Raw genomic sequence first — 24,423 nt, 5'->3', positions numbered from 1 at the left:
CATTGGTTTTCCTTTTGTCCTTTGTTGGGCCATTTTATTGCTCCGTTTCCCTTGCCAAATGAAGATAAATGTATATACCATACACAGGATACTGAAATCAAATACAACAGTGGACAAACCATAGAGGAAAACACAAAAGAAAAAAAAAATCACATAGTACATTAAAAACAACAACCAAAAAGTAAAACCTCTCTTTCCATATCTAGGAGTTTATTTTGCTCAGCATCATTTTATGTGGTCATTTATACATAGCTATTGAGCCATTCTACTCATCTGCTAGGACTATCCTAGATACTTCCTAGTTATTACAAATGAGGGAAACCATGGAATCTGTTTTTTTGTGTCTTGCTTATTTTTCTTAGTAGGATTTTTCCAGCTCTTTCCATTTCCTTATGAATTGGAAGCATAGAATTCCTCCGTACATATATAAAACACATCTTTTTTCAATTCCCTCATCTACTGAGTGGTATATCGGTTTAAAACATGATTGCATGTAAGTATCACTTAAGGCCATTCAAAATGACAGATGGCAACTCAGCAGATATACTAATGTCATGATTTAAAATAAGATAGTATTTTATGGTGGTACAAGTGTTGAGATATCTGAATGAGTCGAGTGCATATCTTGCACTGAATTAGGCAGGAAGATATCCAATATCATATAGGATAAAAATGGTAGTGACAAAATATTTCCCTTGAGAAAGATATAGGAGGCTGCCAGAAGTATGAATTAGTTCAGATAATTTGAATAATTTAGAAATGCAACCTCAATTATGTCTCTTTACATAATAATCATGTAAGTGGAAGGGCAAAATAAGGGTAAGAGAAGAAAATAACTGACAGCAGAAAATTTTCCCGTTACAGTACAAAAAATATAATCTATAACTACCAAATTAAAGAGATCCCAATATAATATGTCCCACTTAATTTAGGTACATGCAGAATTTTTACTTGGCTTTTTCCTACTCTAATGCTCCAAAATAAATGAATACTTCTAAGAAAAGTTATGTGATTGCCATTGCTTCAACTTGAACAGTAACTGTGATAAGCCCTCTTTTTCTCATTTTTGCACTTGGAAAATAGTCCCTAAGTTGATGATGTTGTGGCTGTTTAGAGTCAGAGTTAGGGGCTTCTATTTGTACAATTATCCCAGAATAGTTTAAAGCCGTTTTTCCCCAAGACATCCAACTACATTGTCTGAAGCTGTACTTTGAACACACCCTCACACCTGAGCACATTATTTGAAATTATACTTCAGTTTTTCTTGGCACATTCTATTTGTGCCTTTGTCTTTTTTGCACATTCCTTTTGAGTTCATAGTTGCTCTATTTCCATTTCATCTGTACAAACTGCTAAGAACATTGTTCAACTACCACTTCTTGTTTGCACACGCCCAGTCTATGTATGAAAGTACTTTGTCCATGTTAAGCAATAGAGTAATACTTACTCTCTGAGGAGAAAAGTTCCACAATATAATCCTATGCCCACATTAGAGGATGTAGAATTTAAAGCATTTTGAGACAGTGATATTAGAATTGAAAGGCTCCTTAGGGAAATTTTCCTGGAGCTCATTAGTTTACCCTAAAGAAATAAAAATATCCACAAAATTTGGAGCTAATTACTAAGTATCCGAATTAACATTAGATCCTAGATGTTGTGTTAATACAAGTCATGATTGTATTATTGTTACAACAGAAACCTTCACAACTTGGCAATGTGTATGAGAAAATGAAAGAAAGGCATTAAAGCAAAATGTCTTATTTTTTAGGCATTTAATCCTAGTGGTGAGGGTAATGTCTGAACTCTTCCATTCAAAAAAAGCTTGAAATTTATAAGAACACTTTCCTACATATATGAATTTGTGTCAGGTTGATAGACAGGGTTATTTCAGCATGGAGATATACCTAACAAGAATTACATTTCAATAGAGTATTTGGCAGTTATGATGTGTCAATAGCTATTGAAGCATTTTCTATTTTAAAGAAGAATCAATTTGAGGAGTCTTCAGTCACATCAGTAAAGCTGTATGTTCAACTTAATACTTGGTGTTACTTGTCCTACATTTATAATGAGTAGGCTGATAAGATATCCAAACATATCTAAATATATTTCAATAAAATCCCGAACTGATATGGATAGAAGAGTCACTAATTGGAACTGTAGGACAAAGTAGGCTTGTCTGTGCTTTAGTTCAATCTATAATCTCCTGGCTAAATAAAGTTTTCAAAAATGTTCACAGAATACCTCTAAGAAAAGTTCATGACAGTTATATCTGTATAATATTTCTAAGGTCAGGATTAAAGCATTTGTTCCCAACATTTAGAATCAACAGGACCTGTTGAATTTATTGGTCCAGAATTTTATGTCTTCACATTCATAGCTCAACATTTTATCAATATGACTTTCACCAAAACACTGTTCTTATTGATCTAGTCTATGTCCTTTTACTTTTCAAATCCAAATAGTAGATTTCCTTACTGAAATTTCTTTCCTTCCTTTTCTTCTGTTAATCTGTGTTTATTACCTTTTTCTTTCCTTATTTATCTCTTTCCTCCAATCTTGTCCACACTGGTACTCACATTGTTCACACTTTCGTCAGAACTTTCCTTTTCTTCTTCCCTTTAATTATGACCCTGATTTTATCATTACATTTCATATTCATGTTCGTGGATATTTTGATGTTGTTCAAACAGACCTATCTTGGCATCTGTTTAACATAAACCTTAGAACTATCAGAGAGTTTATTTTCCTCTAAATCCATCTTTTCCTCCTGTAGTCCTTATCACCAAGAATGTAACTAACACAGTTAGGAGACAGAGATGTGAAAACACTTTATATTTCTTCTTACCCTACCTCCATCCATAGATAAGATGAATGATCAAGATTTTTTCAGTTTCTGTCATAATGTAATTTCTATGTACTCCTTTTTATGCCCCTGACACCAGCCTATTGCAAATACTCATCACCAGTCACTCAGTCCTAAAACAACTGTTTACAAAGTATGCATTTTTCCCCATAGTATTTTCATATTGGTCCTCTCCTTCACCAAATGACTCTCCTTGTAAGCACACAGAGTAAAGAACTCAGAGAAAAATTCTAGTACCATTATTTACTCACAACATTGACTGTTGGTGTTATATTTTTCATCTGTAAATGGATGTAATCTACTAGAAATATTGAAGACTATATTTGTTTTATTCTAGAGCAAGGAAAAAGAAAGTAAACAGTCCTTACATTTTCTACCTTAGCTTACAAATAAGGAAAGAGTCAAATTCAGTTTGTTGGTATAAAGTCAGAAATAGTTTCATGCAGAAATAAAAATAAATTTTAACTCCTGGCTCTGTAGCTTGTGTCCTTTTATGGTAACTGCAGTTATGTAAGTGGTATTATGTAAATTGTATCATGTATTTACAGCTGTAATGAAGAACATGTTCTTAATATATCATTGGTAAACATTGGTTATTGAATAGTATCTATATGAGAATGTTATTTGAACTAATCACACTAAGTTGAAACCTACATCTTAGTACATCAAAATATGGAAATAAATGATTTTATTTATAAGAAAATAATACCACCAAGAACAGTGAGTATACATTAGAAAGACCGCTGGAATAACATTACTGTTTTTACTGTCTCTACCTGTTTATGTGATTGTATTTCTTGATATTCAAACTCTCCTCTTGTTATTCTGGTTCTTTTTTTTTTTTCTTTTTGGTTCGTCATGGGGCCTGGACTCTGGGCCTGGCATTGTCCCTCAGCTCTTCAGCTCAATGCACTCTACTACTTGAGCCACAGTGTCACTTCCCACTTTTTCTGCTTATGTGGTGCTGAGGAATCAAACCCAGAGCCTCATGTAGGCAAAGCCAGCACTCTGCCTCTGAGCCACCTTCCCAGCCTTCCTCTTGTTATTGTTATTATATGTAATCCAACTCTGTTTATAACTATGCATTCAATATGGGAAATTTAGCTTCATAGATATCTAAAGATTTTTTTATTCCTTTTCAATCACAACATCGTCATTATCAGGCTACACTGTCGTCATCATCCTCTCCATCAAAATTATTATTAGTATCATAAGTGCTAATTATTGAACGTTGGATATTTGTCTATGATTTTATTATTATTTGTCTTTTGATTAATAATTTTAATGTTACCACTCTGCATGCATCCATATTGAAATTTTGAACAAATAAACAAAACAAAAAACTAAACCATATCAGGTTGCTTCACTATGTGCTTATAACAAATTATGGAATAGATTTCTTTGAAGCATTGAAAATTCCTAATCAGTATGAATTAACTTCCTCCCTCTCCTTAACTACAAACAAATATTTAAGAGTTTGGGCAGAACCTTTTCAAGTAATATACTGTAAATGTTACTACAATATCATATGTATATCTAAAATTCCCTTGAAAGTAATGAACTCTACTTTCTATTGAAATATTAGTTATTTTATTCTAGGAAACTTTTAGAAAACTAGAGTGTATATCTTTGAAATGAAAAAGGTCAAGAATAGTAACATGATAATTTTAGAGGGTGTCTGTCATATATATATATATATATATATATATATATATATATATATATGTTATGTGTAAAAAAGTACATTTTAGAGACTATTTGTCATCAGAAATATATACATATATCTAAATTTATTTGCAAAGTGATATACATCATAGTGAAACAAACATCTTAAAACATAATTAAAATAAAAAAAATACTTCATGAAACCAAGTGCTGGTAACTCACCCTTATAATACGAGCTATTCTGGGTGCTGAGATCTTAGAATTTTTTCAAAACCAGCCCAGACAGAAAAGTACTTATTAAATTCTTATCTCCAATTAACCACTGAAAACAGGAATTAGCTCTTTTCCTCAATTTCTGGAGTGCTGTCTTTGAGCATAAAAATGCTTAGGGACAATTCCCAGGCCTTGCAAACAACACCACCAATAACAAATTTTATCACATTAATTTCACAAAGGCATCTTTTAACTGCTGTGAACATTTCTTAGAAACATGAATACATACCTCTGTAAAATGTTAAGTAAAAAAGTATAGAATATTTACGTCTGTTTTAAAGACATGACTATTTATACTGTTTAAGATATTTAGGTAATGATTAGAAGTTAAGAATAATGATAGGTAGGTCATATACTGGGAGTGGTTTTTTTATTCTATTTTTATTCTATTTTACAATAGTAATAAAATGATATTTATAATGATTATATAAAATTACTCTTGCTTGGTATTTGACTTATCATAAGTGATAAATATTTTTAAATGATTTCCAAAGCAAAGGAGTATCAATTCTTTTGTGATTTCAAAACAATTAAGAAAATGATTTCAAGGTTGGTTCACTCTAAGTCTATATTTGTTTTCTTGTTCTAGTTTTCATATGTTTGTAGAAATTAAAATTCCAAAAATTTAATGGATATTGGTATTCAGGAACATCTTCACATACAGTAATATTGGATTCCCTTAAGTGGAATTGCTTTATTTCATTTGTTACTTTCACCAATAAATCAAGATGATTGTGTATTTTGTTCTTTTCATTGCTTTTGGCTCTTATCTTGAGAATACGTTTTTCCTAGCAAGGTAGAGATAAGCAATTGGATTGTACAAGTAACATATGACTTTCATAAAATGCAGATGCATAGATTTGTGTCTACTGTCATTTGCTAAAGTTTCTTCCAGAAAAGTTTCTCAATTACTTAGAAATTTTTTCCCTTCCCCTCCACAAATTATACCGACATCAAATACAGTGAAAGCAGGGGTTATAATGTGGTGGAGGGACATACAAAGGAACAAAGAAATAATCTTATAAATGTGTTAGAAACAATCGCATGAAACAAAAAATGCATTTGAATACATATCTTAGGGTTCATTTCCCTAACATCACCTTATCTGACCTTTTCTGCTTGACTCAGACATATACTAGATATTGCAAATAAGGGAAACCGTGGGGGAAAAATAGGGATACAGATGAACCCATTGCAACAGTGAGAAGTACAAGTCGAAAAATGAACTTTACAACAGTGGGGGGGGGGTAGCGGGGAGGATTGGGTGGGGCGGCAGGGGAGGATGGGAAGGGATGGGAAGGGCAAACAAAGGAGGAGGCTACAATGCTTGATAAGAAATGTACTCATTATCTTGCCCATGTAATTGTAACCCCTCTGTACAGTTTTTTTCACAATAAAAAAATAAAAATAATAAAAATTACTTATCACATATACTTTTGGATTGAGTTATCTCTGTATAAACTCAAACGGACAAAATACCCTCAAAATAAACAGAAATCACATCTTTGTTTTAAATGCAGCAGTTTACCAAAAATATCTTTTTAGCAATTCTGCAGTTTGTGTGAAGAAGTTTTAACAATAGTTTTTTTAATGACATGCAATTCACTTACAATACAATATCTCCTTTTATTGTATACATTTTAGTGCTTTGGAAGTGAATTGTACCTTCATAGGTTTTAAAAGCCTAATTTTCACAAACTTGCATTTCTTCAAATAGAAATGCTGTAAATTTTAGAACAGACATTAAAATAGATATAAAATTCAGTTACTGGAATTTGCCCAGCATACATTCTCTATAGTGTGTCTTTTCAAAATTTGTTTTTGGGGATCATTTCCAGGGTCTCACACATACTATTCAAGTTCACTGTCAATTAACTACATTCTCTGTCCAAAAAAGTTTTTTACTTCTGTTTAATACATTCATAGAAGTGTAATACCTGGATCCTGTACAATTCTTTCACCTTTTGAAGACTTGAAAACTTGTTTGCTAAAATGATTGCATTATTAAACATATCGATCACTATGAGAAGTATATCAATTTATCCACAAATGCATTACTATATTTTGGGTCCTCTTTTTATATTATGGTCATACTAGTGAGTTTTCTTTTTATTATTTCTTAGACACTAAAGAGGAGCTTATTTCATATGTTCCTCCTATTGACTATTAAATTACATATGTTATTTAAAGAAATATTCAGGAAAAAATTTATATAGAATTAGAAGATAGAAAAATAAAGTTTCAGAATCACTGTAGCATTAACATTGTAGCATTAACAAATCTGTGCCCTCTGTTGGATATGTTTTCATTTCTGTTAGACTGTCCCTTGATTTATGAAACGTTATCACTTGATATAATCCACTTCTTTCTTTTCTTTAGCCCCTAATGTTTTCCATGTCAAATTTTTAGAAACCTTTACTGATCAATGTCATGAATTTTTACATTTAATTTTTATAGGTTTTTACAATTCACATTTAGTTTGATAATCATTCTTTATAAGGTTTGAGGTAGGCCATGTACCGGTGGCTCATTCCTGTAATCCTAGCTACTCAGGAGGCTGAGATCTGAGGATCGTGGTTTAAAGGCAGCCTTGGCAAGAAAGGCCATGAGACTGTTATCTCCAATAAACCACTAGAAAACTGGAAGTTTTTGCTGTTGCTCAAGTGGTAGAGTGCTCACCTTGAGCTGAAGAGCACATGGACAGCGCCCAAGCCCAGAGTTCAAACCCCATGACCAGCAGACATACAAACAAACAATGGATTGAGGTAGTAGTCTAAGATCATTCTTTAAATCTAGAGAGGCAATAGTGCCAATACAACCATTTAAGTTTCTGTTTTTATTTCATAAAGTCATAGCATCCTTTTCAAAATCTGTGGATCATAAAACTAAGAATTTATTTTTGAAATATCTGTTACCTTCTTCTATGTGTCTGTTCTTATAGTAGAACTATGTTGTCTTCACTACTAAACATGGTAATACTATTCAAAACTAGTATGAAGGCTCAAGCTACACCATTTTACAAGATTTCTCTGACTGACCTGTATTCCTTGAATTTACATATGAGATTATTGAGCAGGTGGACCAATGTTCTACAGAGATAACTAAGTATTTGATAGTCATTCATATTTCACACCTTGTGAAAATACAAACCCCTGATATTATATATAGAAAATGTCTTAGAGACTGCTCAATGCAGTCTCATTTAGGAATGAGTTAAGATTTAGATAGCAGTACAGCATAATAAAGCTGAATGATAACTACTTGAGCTTCACTGCAGAAGAGAGTGAGAGGGAGAAGAATGGTGGACCACAGAGGAGCTGTATGTCATTGGTATTGTTTCAAAAAACAGAAAGACTTCAGAGAAGAGAAGGAGAAAAATAAAGTGTCCTGAATCTAGTTTCTTTTTAATCCACCTGATAGATTGGACTGAAAGTCAGATAACATGGGAAAAATAAAATAGAAAATAAAGCATTGTATAGAGCTGTTACAATGTAAAGAAGCTGTACTAGGAATCTAATTAATTTCCAAATAAATAAGAGAAAGAATAACAATAACAATTGCTAACGTGGATAGAAGATGGATCACATTTTATCATACATAATTTTGAAAAACCATACTAGGTATGAAAATTTGAAATTCGGGGATGGGAAGGTGGCTCAGTGGTAGAGCACTTGCCTTGCATGCCTGAGACCATGGGTTCGATTCTCAGCACCACATAAGTAAAAAGAAAAAAAGCCGGAAGTGGCGCTGTGGCTCAAGTGGTAGAGCGCTAGCCTTGAGCTGAAGAGCTGAGGGACAGTGCCCAGGCCCAGAGTTCAGGCCCCATGACCGGACCCCCCCAAAAAATCAAAGTCATAATTTAAAATACAATTTGTATTATAACTAGATAGTATAGCTCAGAGGTAAAACATTGGCCTAACATATGTGAAGCAATTGTGTGATCTCCCAAGCATTACAAAGTACACCCAAAGCACACACACAAAATAACAAATAAACACACACACACACACACACCACATACACACATTTGTTATTATCATATTAAACAGAGGAAATTACCACAAATAGTAAAAGTATTTTAAAATATGAAATCATAATATTGCTCATACTATTTAAAAGTTTAGTAGAAATAAAATAGTCACAAGATTCTTGGATTCTTTTTTTTTTAATTTTTATTTTTATTGTGAACATATTGTAAAGAAGGGCTACAATTTCATGGGCAAGATAATGAGTACATTTCTTATCAAGCATTGTAGCTTCCTCCTTTGTTTTACCTTCACATCCCTTCCCAGCCTCCCCCAGCCCAGCTGCACCAAAGTTGTAAAGTTCGTTTTCGACATGACAACTTGTACTTCTCATTGTTGCAATGGGTCCACCTGTATCCTTATTTAAACCACTTGTTTCCCCCCCCCCACACACACACAAATTATACGGACATCAAATACAGTGAAAGCAGGGGTTACACTGTGGGGGAGGGACATACAAAGAAACAAAGAAATAATCTTATAAATGCGTTAGAAAGCAATGCATGAGAGAAAAAGTAATTAAATACATATCTAAGGGTTCATTTTCCTAACATCACCTTACCTGACCTTTTCTGCTTGACTCATATATATATGAGATATTGCAAATAAGGGAAACAATGGAACCTATGTTTTTTGGGCTTGGCTTACTTCACATAATATAATTTTTTCCAAGTCTTTCCATTTCCTAACAAATGGGGCAATATCATTCTTTCTGATGGAGGCATAGAATTTCGTTGTTTATATATACCACATTTTCTTGATCCATTCATGTACTGAGGGGCAACTGCGTTGGTTTCATATCTTAGCAATGGTAAATAATGCTACAGTAAAATAGTTGTGCTGGTAGCTTTAGTGTGGTCTTGTTTGTAAATATTTGGGTAAATGCCCAAAAGTGGGATTGCTGGGTCATAGGGGAGCTCTATGTGAAGTCTTTTGAGGAACCTCCATATTAATTTCCAAAGTGGTTGAACAAGTTTACACTCCCACCACCAATGAAGTAAGGTTCTCTTCTGTCCACATCCCCTCCAGCATCTGTTCTTATTAGAGTTCTTGATGTCTGCCATTCTAACTGGGGTGAGGTGGTATCTCAGTGTTGTTTTGATTTGCATTTCTTTTATGGCTAGGGAGGTTGAGCATTTCTTCATGTGTCTATTGGCCATCATTCTTTCTTCTTCAGAGAAGTTTCTCTTTAAGTCTTTAGCCCACTTCATTATTGGGCAGTTATTTGTTTGAGGATTTGTTGTTGGGGGTTTAATTTTTTGAGTTCCAAGTATATTTTAGATATGAGACCCTTGTCCGTTTTATGGCTATTGAAGATCTTCTCCCAATCCGTGGGCTTTCTATTGATCTTGCTAGCTACTTCCTTTGCCATGCAGAAGGTCTGCAACTTCATGCAATCTCATTTGTCCAACCTTCCTTTGATTTGTTGTGTTTCCGGGTCTCTATTAAGAAAATTTTGGCCTTCGCCAAGGAGACCTAGAGTTTCTCCTATTCCATCCTGTAATGTTTTCAGAGTGTCTGCTTTGACTCCATGTCTTTGATCCATTTGGAGTTGATTCTGCTTCAAGGTGATATATATGGATCTAGCTTTAGTTTTCTACAAGTACTTAACCTATTTTTTCCAGCAACATTTACTGAAGAGGCTCTCTTTCTTCCATTCTATTTTATAAGCTCCCTTATTTAAGATTAGATGGCTATAGGTCTGAAGTTTCATTACTAGGTTTTCAATGCTATTCCATTGGTCCTGAGGTCTGTTCTTGTGCCAGTAAAGAACTGTTTTTATTTCTATGTCTTTATAGTAGTGTTTGAAATTTGGTATTGTTATTCCTCCAGGTGTGTTCTTTCCGTTGCGGAGCGTTTATGTAATTAGGGGTCTTTTATTGTTTCATATGAATTTTTTGATTGCCTCTTCTATTTCCTTGAAGAATGAGGTTGGAATTTTGATACGTATCACATTGAATTTGTAGATAACTTTGGGAAGTATTGCCATTTTCACGATGTTAATCTTTCCAATCCAGGAGCATGGAAGTTTTTGCAACTTTCTAAGTTCTGTTTTGATTTCCTTTTTCAAGTTTTTAAAGTTTTCATCATAGAGGTCCTTCACTTCTTTGGTTAAGGTAATTCCTAGGTATTTTAGTTTTTGTGGGGCTATCACAAATGGAGTTGCTTTCCTAATTTCAGCCACACTTTTCTCATTGTTGGGATACAGAAAAGCCATTGATTTTGGGGGGTTAATTTTATACTCTGGTAATTTGCCAAAGTTTTGAATTAGCTTGAGTAATTTGGGAGTGGATTCTTATATATTAAGTAAATTGAAAATTAAGAAATAAAAGAAATGAGAAATTTGTAAAAAAAAAAAAAGTTTTAAGTAATAAACATTTTGAAATATGTGTCCTTTTATTTTGACAAAAGATTGATGTTACTAGTGTTTTAACTCAAGATTTAGAATATGATAACCAGGTGCTCTATATCTTGCTAGGGATGGCTATATCTCTAATCATTTCACTCTGGAAATTTTATGATAAGGTCTCATAGTTTCTCAGTCTCTCCGAATTACAAACCCTATTTACACTTCCCACAATAGTTAGAAAATGGAAACCACAAATCACTATGCCTAGCTCAAACATTTTTTTTTAATTCTCGTACAAATATTTCCAAAATGTGACCAGGTAATAAAGCCTTTTTAAATAAAGTATGTGCTTCTTGAAAATACAGTATTTGTTACATGGACAAATATGTTTAGAACTATAAGAAAACACATTTATTTAAATTCACAAACCATATAAAATTTAAGAAAATAATTTTTACATATTCACATGTTAACTATTTTGAAAGCAAAATATATATCTGAATAATTTACATGTGTTAATATTATACAAAACTAAATTAACAAATCCTCCAACTCTGAAAAAAGAATTACCCTAAAGAAACCAAACAAAATAAGTTCAAAATTTGAAATTTAGAAAATAAAATGAAGTGTTCTCTTTAGTTGACTTAATTAACTGTAAACCCTTTGTATATCAATTTTTTAATAAAAAATGCATGAACAAAGAAAGAAATATACCCATTGGTCAATAGCGACAGGAAAAACATCAGTAGTTTTTTTTGAGTGTGCAAAAATTCAATGGAAGAGATAACAATGTTCCTTCCATCATAAATGTACTCATTATCTTACTTATGTTACTGTATCCCCTCTCTACATTACCTTTACAGTAGAATTAAATTGAAATTAAAAATGAACTAATCAATATACCAATTAAGAATTCGTAGGGAGCTAGGAAGTTGGCTCAGTGGTTGTGTGCTTGCCTTGCATGCTTGAGGCCCTGGGTTTGATTCCTCAGCATCACATAAACAGAAAAAAATCTGGAAGTGCCGCTGTGGCTCAAGTGGTCAAATGCTAGCCTTGAGCTAGCCTTGAGGGACAGGGCGAAGTCCCAGAGTTCAGGTTCCACGACTGGACCCCCCCCCAAAACAAAAACAAAAACAAAAAAACCCCACCAGAATTACTAGAAGCCATTGGTTAAAAACTTTTTAGAAAACTTCCCTAATTACCCAAGTAATATAATTTGATGATACTATTTAAATACTTCAACTTCAGCAGAGAAGCCAAAAGTTTAAAAATGTTACAAAGTAAAGTAATAAATCAGAATATATTACTATTAATAATAATCAAAAGATGAATTTATAGTGGTAATCAAATATGTAAGAAATGAGGCAATTTGCCATTCGTTTGCACTTTATAAGTGAGAAGGAATTTTCTAGGTCTTTTAAAATATATAGTAAGTTTAATGAAGAAACTATTCTGTCACATCATATGAAACTGGGATGAAGCTGATATTAGAACAAAGAGCAGATTCTACTAAGTTTTGGATGTTAATGTTTATACCTATTTTGGTTGTTGGAAATTGTGTTCAACTTGGGGTATTATTTTTGTTAAATTGGTGTCATATCAGTGGTTAATTTTAGGATAAGGGTTCCCTTTCCACAAGAACATGCTCCTGATCTGTCTTTTTAGCCTTCCCATTATCAATGGCATAAGAGTTGCACACCAACTTGTCTAGATTCCTACCTTGGTTGGCCTGGATTCTGTAGTCCTTCCAATTTTATTCTGTAGATAGTGCAGGATGGTGGAAATAATCCAATGCACCCAGCAATAGAGAAGGAAGTCCACTAAACTTTTGGCCTGGGTTCTGTTCTCAAGCCTCCTCAATAATTAAGAGTTCAGATGGGAGCCCCTGGTGCCACGCAGTAAGACTATTTTTTTTTAAAGCAACTACACATATATATGACTTAGTCATGTGAAAACCTCAGGACAAGAATAAAAGATCAGTGAAACATAAAGGACAGGCCCAATTTTAACTAGCTACTTAGAGGCTGAATAAGCTTAGCTAGCTACTCAGGAGGCTGAGATATGAAGACCACTATTCAAAGCCAGTCCAATCATGAAAATAAATGTGATTATCTCCAAAAAAAAAAAAAAAAACAGAAGTGGAACAATGGCTCTAGTGGTAAACCACTATCCTTGGTCACAGAAGATTAGGGAGAGTGCCCAGTCACTTTCAAGCCTCAGGAATGATGAATGAATGAATGAGCACTTGCAAATGCACGTGCATGTATACGCGTGCATGTGTACACACACACACACACACACACACACACACAAATGAGTATTTCAATGCAAAGTTCTTTTTTTACGGTGTTGTAATCTATTTCCCTGTATTAGTTTACAAATTAACAAAATCAGCTAAGCACCTACTTACATACAACTCATCATGTTTCTCTAAAGTGAACTCTCTTTTTGGAAGCATGCTTTTATTTGAACCAAATGTAAATTATTCAGAAGTTCGATTTATCTCCCTCAATTCTGTAGAATTAGATGATTGTTTAGCTTGGTCCAACCAATATAATTTTGTGAAATCCTGCATCAAGCAACGTATTTCTTTCACTAGACGGGAAGCCTCTTTCAAACAATTAATAATAGGTTTTCTTCTCCTTGCTAGCATCTGTAGTTTTAATATCTTCTTATATTTCATGATCTGTCTGTGTATGACAAAGACTGCTGTGCAAATAAAAAGACCCTTTGCAGCACTTATCATTTATATACCATTCATAGATATGAAGGTGTTTAAATATTACTGAAATTGCTTTGGAATGAATCATGTTCACCTTGACTATCGTGAAAAAGAAGAATTGGTTTCTCAGAACTTTAGGAATGAACTTGATTGAAAGAAACAAAAGGAAAAGTGAGGAACAACTCGACACATACATTCAAATGAAACAAAACAACCCAAGAAAACAAATTAATTAAGTACTGAAGAACCTGCAGGAAATGCAAAGACTTAAAAAAATCAGGTATGACAAGCTTATGAAAATCCTGACTACATGGGAGTCTACTCTTGTGAGGATAGAGGTTAAAGCCCAGACTGGACAAAGATGTGTACACAATGCCATGCACCTGATATTCTAAATTCCAGGAAGAATAACATAATGTGGACTGAGCTCAAGATCATATACAAGTATCTGAAAAATAATCAAGATAATTTAGGGCTGGAGACATGACAAAGTGGTAAGAACACCCACTTATGGGGCACAAGACACTCAATTCAAACTCTAATATTATGGGCATTAAAGTAAAAAACTATGATTTTAAATAATTGGAATAATTGTAAGATTTGAATATTTGAGTGGAAAATGCATGAGCGAGATAGAATGAACCCATGGTGCAATGCTTTCAACTTAAGTGAAAATATTTTCTGGTACTTCAGAAAAAACAGTTACCTGGCAAATGAGCATGGTTGTACATTTGGGTGATGGACATACTTTACTTACACAGGTGTAAATTAAATAGATTTTATTTGGGTAGTTTGTACTTCTTGAACTAAGAGCCTTGATGATGTCCCTGAAAATTTTCTCTCAAGGCTACCACTCTACTACTTTGAGCCACAGTTCCAATTCTGATTTTCTATTGATTGTTTGGTGATAAGAGGCTCCTGGACATTACTGCCCAGGATGACTTCAAACCATGATCATCAGATCTCAGCCTCCCGAGTAACCAGGATGCCAGGCATGAGCCGTCGATAGTTTTAATAATTTAGTAAACTGTACAGTTACTGAAGTTATTCATTATCATTATAACCTGTGTAATATATGTGTGTATGTATATAACAATGCATACAGATAGAAATATCTTAACATATTTTTGTATCTACAGTAGGTTTATGAAATCATCCATTATAAAATAAAATGGAGACAAAAGTTAATAAGGAGCAAAACAAAGGAAATGACCACATGTTTCTTGTTGTTGAATGGAATACGAATTGCAAAAATCAGTTTGGGAAAATTATCTGTACGTTAACAAAATAGATAAGAGCTATTAATTCCAATCCATCTGTTTGCCCATGTTGTGCAACCTCACACATGAGTGTCAAAATCAAACCACAATTTTTGCCTTTGCTTTTAACTCACCTGTTATAATTTACAGGTTAGATGAAGTAATCAAATAAAGATTAAAATAATATTATGTGAGGCTATGAATTGGAGCTGAAAATTATATTAAATGTGATAATAGCTAATTCAATTGCATACTTCTTACTTTTACTCTGTGATGTCCCTCATTCCCACATTAGGAAAGTACATAGATGGTTCTCACTAAATTATATGTACAATTATGAAATAATGTATTGAAAAAATATGGGAACAATGTGGTTTTAGCTTATTTAGACCTGTAGGGGGAAGTGTGTTTTTGAGGACTTGCAATACATTGTGATGAAGATGAAGGGAGGGATGTTCTTATTCTGGAAAACTGGCTAGAGGATTGCTCCCATAAAGGTAGTGATGAATTCTACCAAAAGATTACAATAAAATCACTTTCACAACCATGTTCACTGCTGCATTATTCACCATAGCCAAGTTACGGAAACAACCCAGATACCCTTTGGCCGAGTGATGGTTAGAAAAAGTTTGGCACATATACACAATTGATTGCACCCATCCATTCTGAAGAATGTTACATTATTTGCAACGAAATGGATAGATCTAAAAATATATTAAGTGAACTAAGTCACTAAGTGAACTAAGCCAGATGCACAAAGGACCCATGTTTTGTCTCATATTTGGAAGCTAGAACTTTATACAGGTTTACACAAATATATTAACCAAAGCGTGCTATTTGCAGAGGAGTATTTCAAAGGTGTAATTTCTTATAAAATTGAAGTTTTAATCCAACAAAATATATATCAGGAAACTATCACTTGGAAGATGTGAGGGGAAGTCAAAAGGAAGGAATAAAGAGAGTTATGGAGGAAGAGAGTGAAGGTATAATATTCAATGCAGATAGTATGAAACTAGAAAAAATTAAAGTGGGGTGAGGTTTGGAAGGGTGTGGAAAAGTTATATAAAGATCCATTATACTTAAAAAAATACTGATTTGTTGAATGGAAATTCCATTTTCCAAGTATTTAAGATAATAAAAATATAATTAAAAACAATGGAGACATCTGATCTTAAATTCTATTTCCATCTCTTTTAAAAAATTTAATTATTTTCTTTATAAATTGATCAGAGGGATGGATTTTGTAGTTAGCTAGATCATTTCACATCTGTCTCTCTCTTCCTCTCTCCCTTTCATGGTTCTCATAGGTAATATGATTGTTCCATAATTATCCTAATTTATTTTGCTTTTATATTTTTGGTTGCATCATTTCACTTTCTGCTCTGCCATTTCCCAATTCATTTATATAGAAGGCATTATTTCCTATTTTCTCATTCCTAGAATAAGCTGTACATGAAGACACCACTGGTCCTCATTTTCAGTCTGTACCTTTGAATACGGAGGAAAATCTTTCCTCTGCTCTCTACCAATTCCCTACTCTCCAGTTAGAATAATTTAGAATAGTAAAAATTAAAAAGGAGAAAATAAATAATAGTGAAAAAAACAGATGCAGAAAATTTACTGGATTTTTCTGACCAGTTCATCCAATGTGAACTATTGGAGAAATACATGGACACCTCATTCTCACTGGCACTCAAAATCTCTGGCTAGGCAATTCTGATGAAGATGAGGAACAAGATGAAAAAGTAAGAAATGGTATCAATTGCAAAAGAAAAATGGAGAAGGATTCATGTAAATTTCTTCTTTGGTCTGCCGAAAATAATCGCCTTACTACAGTGTAGAGACTACTTTCCAAAAAGGCCACTCATGTGAATGCTAGGGATAACGATGAATATACCCCTCTTCATCGAGAAGCCTACAGTGGGCACTTAGATATTGTCCATGAGTTGGTGGCTCAAGGTAGATATTCATGCAATAATCGTGAATGTCTGGACAACCCTGCACAGTACTTATACATGGAATAATACCAGAGTGGCTTCTTTATTTCATCATGATGCTGATACAAATGACCAAACTAAAGGCTTCTTGAGCCCCTTGCATCTTTCTGCTGAGAATAGAAATAGCAAAGTTATGCTAGATCTCCTTCTGTTGAACCATTATATAAAACCAGGTCTGAAGCACAACTTGGAAGAAACTGCATTTGATATTGCCAAAATAATAATTATGTATCACTACCTCTTTGAAGTTGTAGAAGGCTGTAGAAATTGTTCTCCTAAATCCTAATGGTTTGGGTAAGTTTCTTAAATTTCAAAATTGCCAGTCCATCCTAGGTGTCCATACAAAATATTTTTACAATACAGCAGCAATATCTTACTTTAAAAATTCATGGATTCCATGGTATTCTTCCAAGTGAACTGCCTGACTTTGATATAAAAATATATTTGAGTTGTTTTTATACACCTATAATGATTTTTGTGATTTTTTAATCAGAAATAATTTTAAGTTATCTGTTGAAATGAGTAGTACAGAAACTAAAGATAATTCTGGTGCTTTTCTGAAACAGTGTATTTTAAAATATTTAGTATTCTGTTTGTATAATGTCCATAATCTATTTCATTCTCTCCTAGATACAATACTTTGAATTCAACATTGTTTTACAATAATAATAAATTAATTAATAAATGTGACCTTTCAGATTGCATTCCATATAGAAACAGTTTAAGATTCCTTTAATTCCTAGGTCCTTATAGAATTTTATTTCTTTGGGATAAAATGACAATGTTATCATATTTCAAAGTTTTATAAAAGTTATGCTATGTAAAGGCCTTTCTAAAAAGGTGAAGATTGAATACATTGATGTCAAACTAACATTTATTTCTATTAATTACATGTATTATTACACTTGTATATTTGTACTCAATTTTTAAATTACTGTTTAATTTCTTGCATCTGAAGAATGAAAAATATGGAATACTTCACAAATTTTCATATCATCCTTGTACAAGAACCATGTAAAACTCTGTATTGTAATTTGGGTAGACGTGCTGCTGAAGCATGTAGTATCCTGTAAATTTAAATAGTTAATAATGCAATCTTAAGACAGGCATATATCCTTGGTTGCCTATTTGTAACAAGGAAACCTTATTGTTCCCAAAATTTCTATTCATATTATTTCTGTAAAATTCTGTGTATGGTGGAAAAAACATATTTTTTCTTCGATTGCTCACATTTGTAATTTTTGTCAATGATTATTTTAAGTCTTTTTCATTTGAAATTTGATCATACTTTGAAGCCTTTATAGCTAGGTCCAAAGGTGATGGCTTTTCAAATACTTGTTTCTCAACTGATTGAGCTTTGTGGAGCTAATGCATTCAAAGTAAGCCTTACTTAAGAGCTACTTCTAAACTTCAGTAGCATAAAATTTCCCAAATAAAGGCTTACTGGCACAAATGTCTCCCTGACCCTATACCCTTGCTCCATGTAGGAACAGACCAACCAGAATATCTTACCCTGATAGCATAGATTGTCTTACTGGAGCAAAACTAATCTTAGTTACAAGGGATCATAGAGAGACGAACAGTTCAGACAGAAATGTTCAGACTAGAAGGTCTTTTTTCAAAATATAATTGTTTATTACACCCTACTATTTCAAAAGTAGCTAAAGCCTAGAAGGTGAAAAATTATTCATATGCATGATTCCCTAATGCCCTGGCCTGTCTACCATCCAACCAGGCAGAAACTTACACCACTGATTTTCTATCACCAAATATATTCCATAGTGCCAGGAGAAGTCCATATGTTTCTTCTTGTTATTAGGCCTTAATTTGGTAATGTTTTAATCACAGTGTTTCTTCTTGTCTCTAGGCTGTACATCTCCGAATGGTAATGCTTTAGTTCTAATTCTACCAAACACTGAGGTAGAGGTAATGGAATAATACTTTCAAACAGTTGCCTTTGATACCATAACCACAACAGAACAATGCAAAACATTTTCATATATTATATATAATTATATATTTTATATTTATATATGCTGATTTTATATTTCACACAGTGAATTTTACTAGAATTAATTATAATTTGACAAATTAATTGATATTTATTCCAATAAATAGATTGGAATATAAATAATCAGGATTAGAATATATATTAGAATATAAAAAGTATCAATGCAATGTTTTCGGTATAAACTTGTGATACCTTCTAAGTGTTCTTGGTTTCTGAATTCACATGGTAAAAAAAAAAACAAAAACAATGTTGTTTTCCTCTAATCTATAAGGGATTTTACTCTGCTGATGTTTATTGTTTTAACTCGCTTGTCCCAAACTGTTTTTCTCCATATTTCTGAAGCATTCCTACTGATTATACTCAAATTTTATTGATATGATATATAAAAGCTATTATTCTTCTACAGGATCCATGGGTCCTAGGATCCCAGGTCCCAGTTATCCGCATCATCACATAACTAGGGCAAGAGTTCTCACCTAGGCCCATGCAACATGCCAGCAGAAAGTAATTGAAGACCCATCTCAATTTCTCATTTCCTATATTTCAGGGCCCCAATTCCTTGAAATGCAGGAATTAGCAGTAAGCAATTTGGGAAATGCAAGGCAACCTAAAATGCAAGATGAAATCACAAAATGTGAAAGTACAGTAATTCAAACTTTCAATTTTCAGATGACCATCCAATATGAGTGAAAAAGATCACAAATGTCACAATATTATTTGTAATACCCCTCTCCTAATGATTAATAAATGATTTCAGTCCAACATCATCAGGCCAAAAAATAGTTCCTGGAACGATAGATTCATAATTGTCTACCAATGCTAGGAATACTTGACATAGAGGTCAAATATAATTCAGGAAAACATTAATTGAGAAGATCCTTAGTGCTTCAAAACACTGGTACTTCAGTAAAACTTGGTTCTGTAGTATAAAAATGTTGTCATTCTCAAGCAAATGATAACCTACATTGAATCTCCTGAAAGTATATTCCTTTTCAAATAAACTTTTTAAAATCACATTTGCCAAAATAACACTTTACAAGTAGATGATATTTAGTGATGTTACAGGTTTTTCATGTGTAAGGAGCAAGTTACAATAGAGTTGATTTATTTACTCTGCACTAATGCCAAACAGGTTCAACCATTCATTAATGTGTAGAAATAGTACCCTCCTCCATTTGTGCTTTTCAGTAGGTGCCTTCGAAAATTTGTTAACTAGATCAGCCTCCCATATTTCAAACCAAAATATTAGCTAATAAAGTAAATTTAATCACATAATAAGTACATTTTAAAAAGTCATGAATTGTTGCCTTATCATATGGTGTTTTATGTTTTCCCTATCTGTCTAGCATAGTAAGAAATATGATTTTAAGTCTTGAATATGGGTACTCATCAGATTTGACAAACATAAAACTGTCTTCTATTTCTATCATATTCCTCTACAGTAGTAAATTTTTAGTTTTCTTCTTTTGCCAAAACTTATAGTAGTAGAAAATATTATCCCATGTAAAATAAAGTAATCACAAACCACTGTACAAAGCCATTTATAAAACTGGTGGTTAGGAACACATTCTAAGGCATTTTTAAACTTTCTTGTTGACTACAGATTAGTCAAAAAAACAATACTGTTTGGCGTCTAATTTGAATTAATTATCCATTTTTAATCAGAGGACCATCAAATTGAATGCTATCCGACTAGACAATATTTTCACAATATACTTACCAATATTTTGAAAAAAGAATAAATATAGTCCATTCTCATACTAAAAGGGAAAACAGTTTAATTCTATGGAAATTTATAACTTTTAAAAGTAAATAAGTTGTTAAGAAGACAGAATGTATGTGTTCTTCAACATTCCAATGACTAGTAACTACTCATTTTCAAATTCAGAAGATTCCATACCTGAGAGATTCAAAAAAGTACCGGCTTGCATGTTATGTAATTCTGCAATAGATGCATTTTCCAAAGGGATGTTACAGATTGAGGTTCAACAGAAAAAAAACCACATTCTGGTAGAGGATAAAACTATGTAGCATTGGTAATAATTAATTCTTCAAGAGTAAGCAATTGTTTATCTCAATAAGCTAGTTTTTTATGACCATCAATCCCAATATTTATGATATAGAGTCATCCTAGCCCAACAGTTTCCAACTTTTAGGGTGCACCTCAAACTTCCCTTCATTCACATCATGAATAGCTTATCTCTATTGTGAAAAAATAGAACTCTACTAATGTGATGACATACATGTTCTGGAAAGAATACCATAATAAACTGGGTTGCATCATCCCACCCCCCACCCCGCCACTGGGATTCTTGAGATCGGAACACTTGTAAATATTATTTATATTTATACTTTTTAAACTATCTTCTAAATTCTGGATGCTAAGATTGGAAGATTACAGTTGAAAGCACACCCAGGCAGAAAGATTCCCTAGATTCTTATCTCTAATAAACATCTCAGCAAAAGCCAGATGCAAGTGGCACTGAGGTTGAAGTGGTAGGGCACGAGTCTTGAGCATAAACAAGCTCAGAGACAGTGTCCAGGCCCAGAGTTCAAGCCCTAGGACAAACCAATAAAACAAAAACAAATCCAAACCTAACATTTTTCTCAGTGTATACAGTAGCAAATAATTAAGGAAATTGCTTCCTGTGTTACATACAGGTAGAAGAAAGAAGATGTCACACGATCATTCTCTTCATACCATGTTATACCAAAGATTCCAAAAATTGCTCTTATTCTCAATTTATAAATTAATATCATCAATTTTTTGGCAACTCTGTCTACAACATTCACATTAAGTTCTAATTATAACTCTCTTGAAATAATATTCTAGGGAAATAGAATGCAAAATCATTTGTGAATTTGTCATTAACTCTCTACTTAAAAAGAATTTCGTAGAATCCTATAGAATATAAAATTTCAAGCAAAAACAAATTATTTTAAATCTAAATTCTAATTTAGCCAGATCTTCAAAATCCTATTTTAGACGAACTTTGCTATTTTTCCAGGCCTAATCTTTTGTAATCCTGCATCATTTCTTTGGGATACAACAGAATGATGATAACTTATTTATCAAATTTTGGATGGGAATCATAAGTCATTTAACATCTAGGAATGTTCTGTAATGAAGAGAGAATTTAAAACACAAGTGAGGATTAAGTATGAGTTGCATTTCAACAGGAAATTTGACTTCTCAAAACATAATGACAAAATTAGCCCAAACGTCCAACTATGTATTCCTTTCTTGTTTGTTTTGTTTTATTAAGACAAAATTACCTGGTCCAGGGAACATATCACTATGTAATTCCATTATCTAATCTCCTGTCTTAATCTCAGTGCTAGAATTCTAAGCTTGTATCACATTGCCCTGCCATAGTTTCTTGGTTTATTTAATCTAGATACAGACTACCAATTCTGAACTTCTCCAGTGATATTATACACCAGAGTGACTGCTTAGACTGTTTTCTATTTTCAAGGATGTTCTAATATTTGACACAGGATATGAATATTTTCAGATGCACCTGCGGGATCTCTGATTCATTCCACCATGGATCTGATCCCTTTAATAATGATTATTGACTCTCTTACTATCTCTGATCCCTACCAATGAAATATTCTCAAACTTCTTTGAAGGAAGTTCATTTGAGGACTTCTAATATTAAAAATTATCACTTGATTCTAGTCTTGTTCAGGACATACATTTATTGTTTTCTAACTTTTCTACACATTCTGAGAGTTGTTTCATTTGTGTATTTGTGTGTGCATATATAAGTGCTTCTTTGTCTATGTGTATGCTTGCATGTATGCATGCAAAAGCCTCAAGCTCTTATTCAGCTCATGACTGGTATTCCATCACCTGAGCCATTCTTCCAATCCAGCTTTTGACTGCTTAATTTTATATACAGTTGCAAAGAGTGTTCTGCCCTGGCTGGATGCAAACTGAACTTCCAAGACTCCTTTACATTCTTAGGTTTTATTTCTCCAGGACTATCAAATTTTAAACTACAAACATTTTTTGAGGGTAATGTCTAAGCTGTAGCCCAGATTTTTAACTCAAGAATTATTTTTGTTTGTTTTGGTGGGAGGTCCAGTCATGGGGCCTGAACTCTGGGCCTGGGCTCTGTTCCTCAGCTCTTCAGATCACGGCTAGCCCTCTACCACTTGAGTCACATTGCCAATTTCAGCATTTTTCTTTTTTGCTTAAGTGGTGCTGAGGAATTGAACCCAGGGCCTCATGCAGTCAAGGCAAGAGCTCTACCACTGAGCCACCTTCCCAGCCCCTAACTCAAGAATTCTTATAAAGATAGTTGAACCCACACATTACATACCCTGAGTGTACACTGTTAGGAATGTGATCATAAGGTGGGTAATGTTGAGATATGAGGATTGAGGTTCAAAGCCAGCCCAGGTAGGATAGTCCCAGAGCCTCTTTTCTCAAATTAACTGAAAGAAAACTGGAAATGGCACTGTGGATCAAGTTGTAGAGCATTAGCCTTGAACTGAATAGAAGAGAGACAGCTCGCAGACCCACAGTTCAAGTGCCAAGACCACCGCCAACAAATATATGTGTGTGTGCATGTGTGTAAAGAAAAAAAGAAATGTGATCTTAGCCACCAGTTCATTGCTAGCATAATCCCTGCTCTCACAAGATGGACATTTTTTCCAGTTAATTCCATGTTGTTATATTTGACTTGCATTGAAAACATAATCATTCTTCCATTCTACTTTCTACAAAGTTGCATGATTACCAAACATGATTTACAATGGGGTTGGCCTCATACTTCATGTTCCATGTAGGAGTCTTGCTTTCTGTATAACACTCCGATAAATCTACATACTGGACTTGGCTTTATTGTTTCAATGTTGCCTTATTTGTAGTCTTCTATATTGTATTGAACCCTTATACTTAAACACAGAACTTCTCTTTCTCCTATTATTGCTATTGTTTCCTTACTGTTAGCTCATGTACACTTGGGAAACAATGAACAGCACATACACTCACAAAAAGAATGTTCTGAAAACCTTCCCATTTAAAATTCACCTTTATTTACAGAGAACTTACAAAATTTGATCTCAATGTACTCATGTATAATGTATGTATAAGCAATATAAATTTCATATTTTCCTTTTACTAAGTTGTCTCTGAGTCCATAGGTGTTCTAGTGTTATTTCAGTGAAGCCAGAAAACATTCATTATACCTCAAGCACCACCATCGATTGTTACTGGAAGTAACTGTTACTGGATTTGGAAACTG

The 24,423-nt window shown here is 33.3% G+C and overlaps 1 pseudogene; it reads right to left on the bottom strand.

The window, feature by feature from the left end:
* Positions 1-18,119: 18,119 nt before the first annotated feature.
* On the bottom strand, positions 18,120-18,216 carry LOC138838504 (U6 spliceosomal RNA; annotated as a pseudogene).
* Positions 18,217-24,423: the final 6,207 nt, after the last annotated feature.

This window comes from Dipodomys merriami, unplaced genomic scaffold (assembly GCF_024711535.1).
Source record: "Dipodomys merriami isolate MVZ:Mamm:240054 unplaced genomic scaffold, mDipMer1.0.p SCAF_280, whole genome shotgun sequence".
In the NCBI taxonomy this organism is placed as follows: Eukaryota; Metazoa; Chordata; class Mammalia; order Rodentia; family Heteromyidae; genus Dipodomys; species Dipodomys merriami.
Note: the sequence above shows the minus strand (reverse complement) of the source record. Positions and strands in the feature narration are given on the sequence as shown.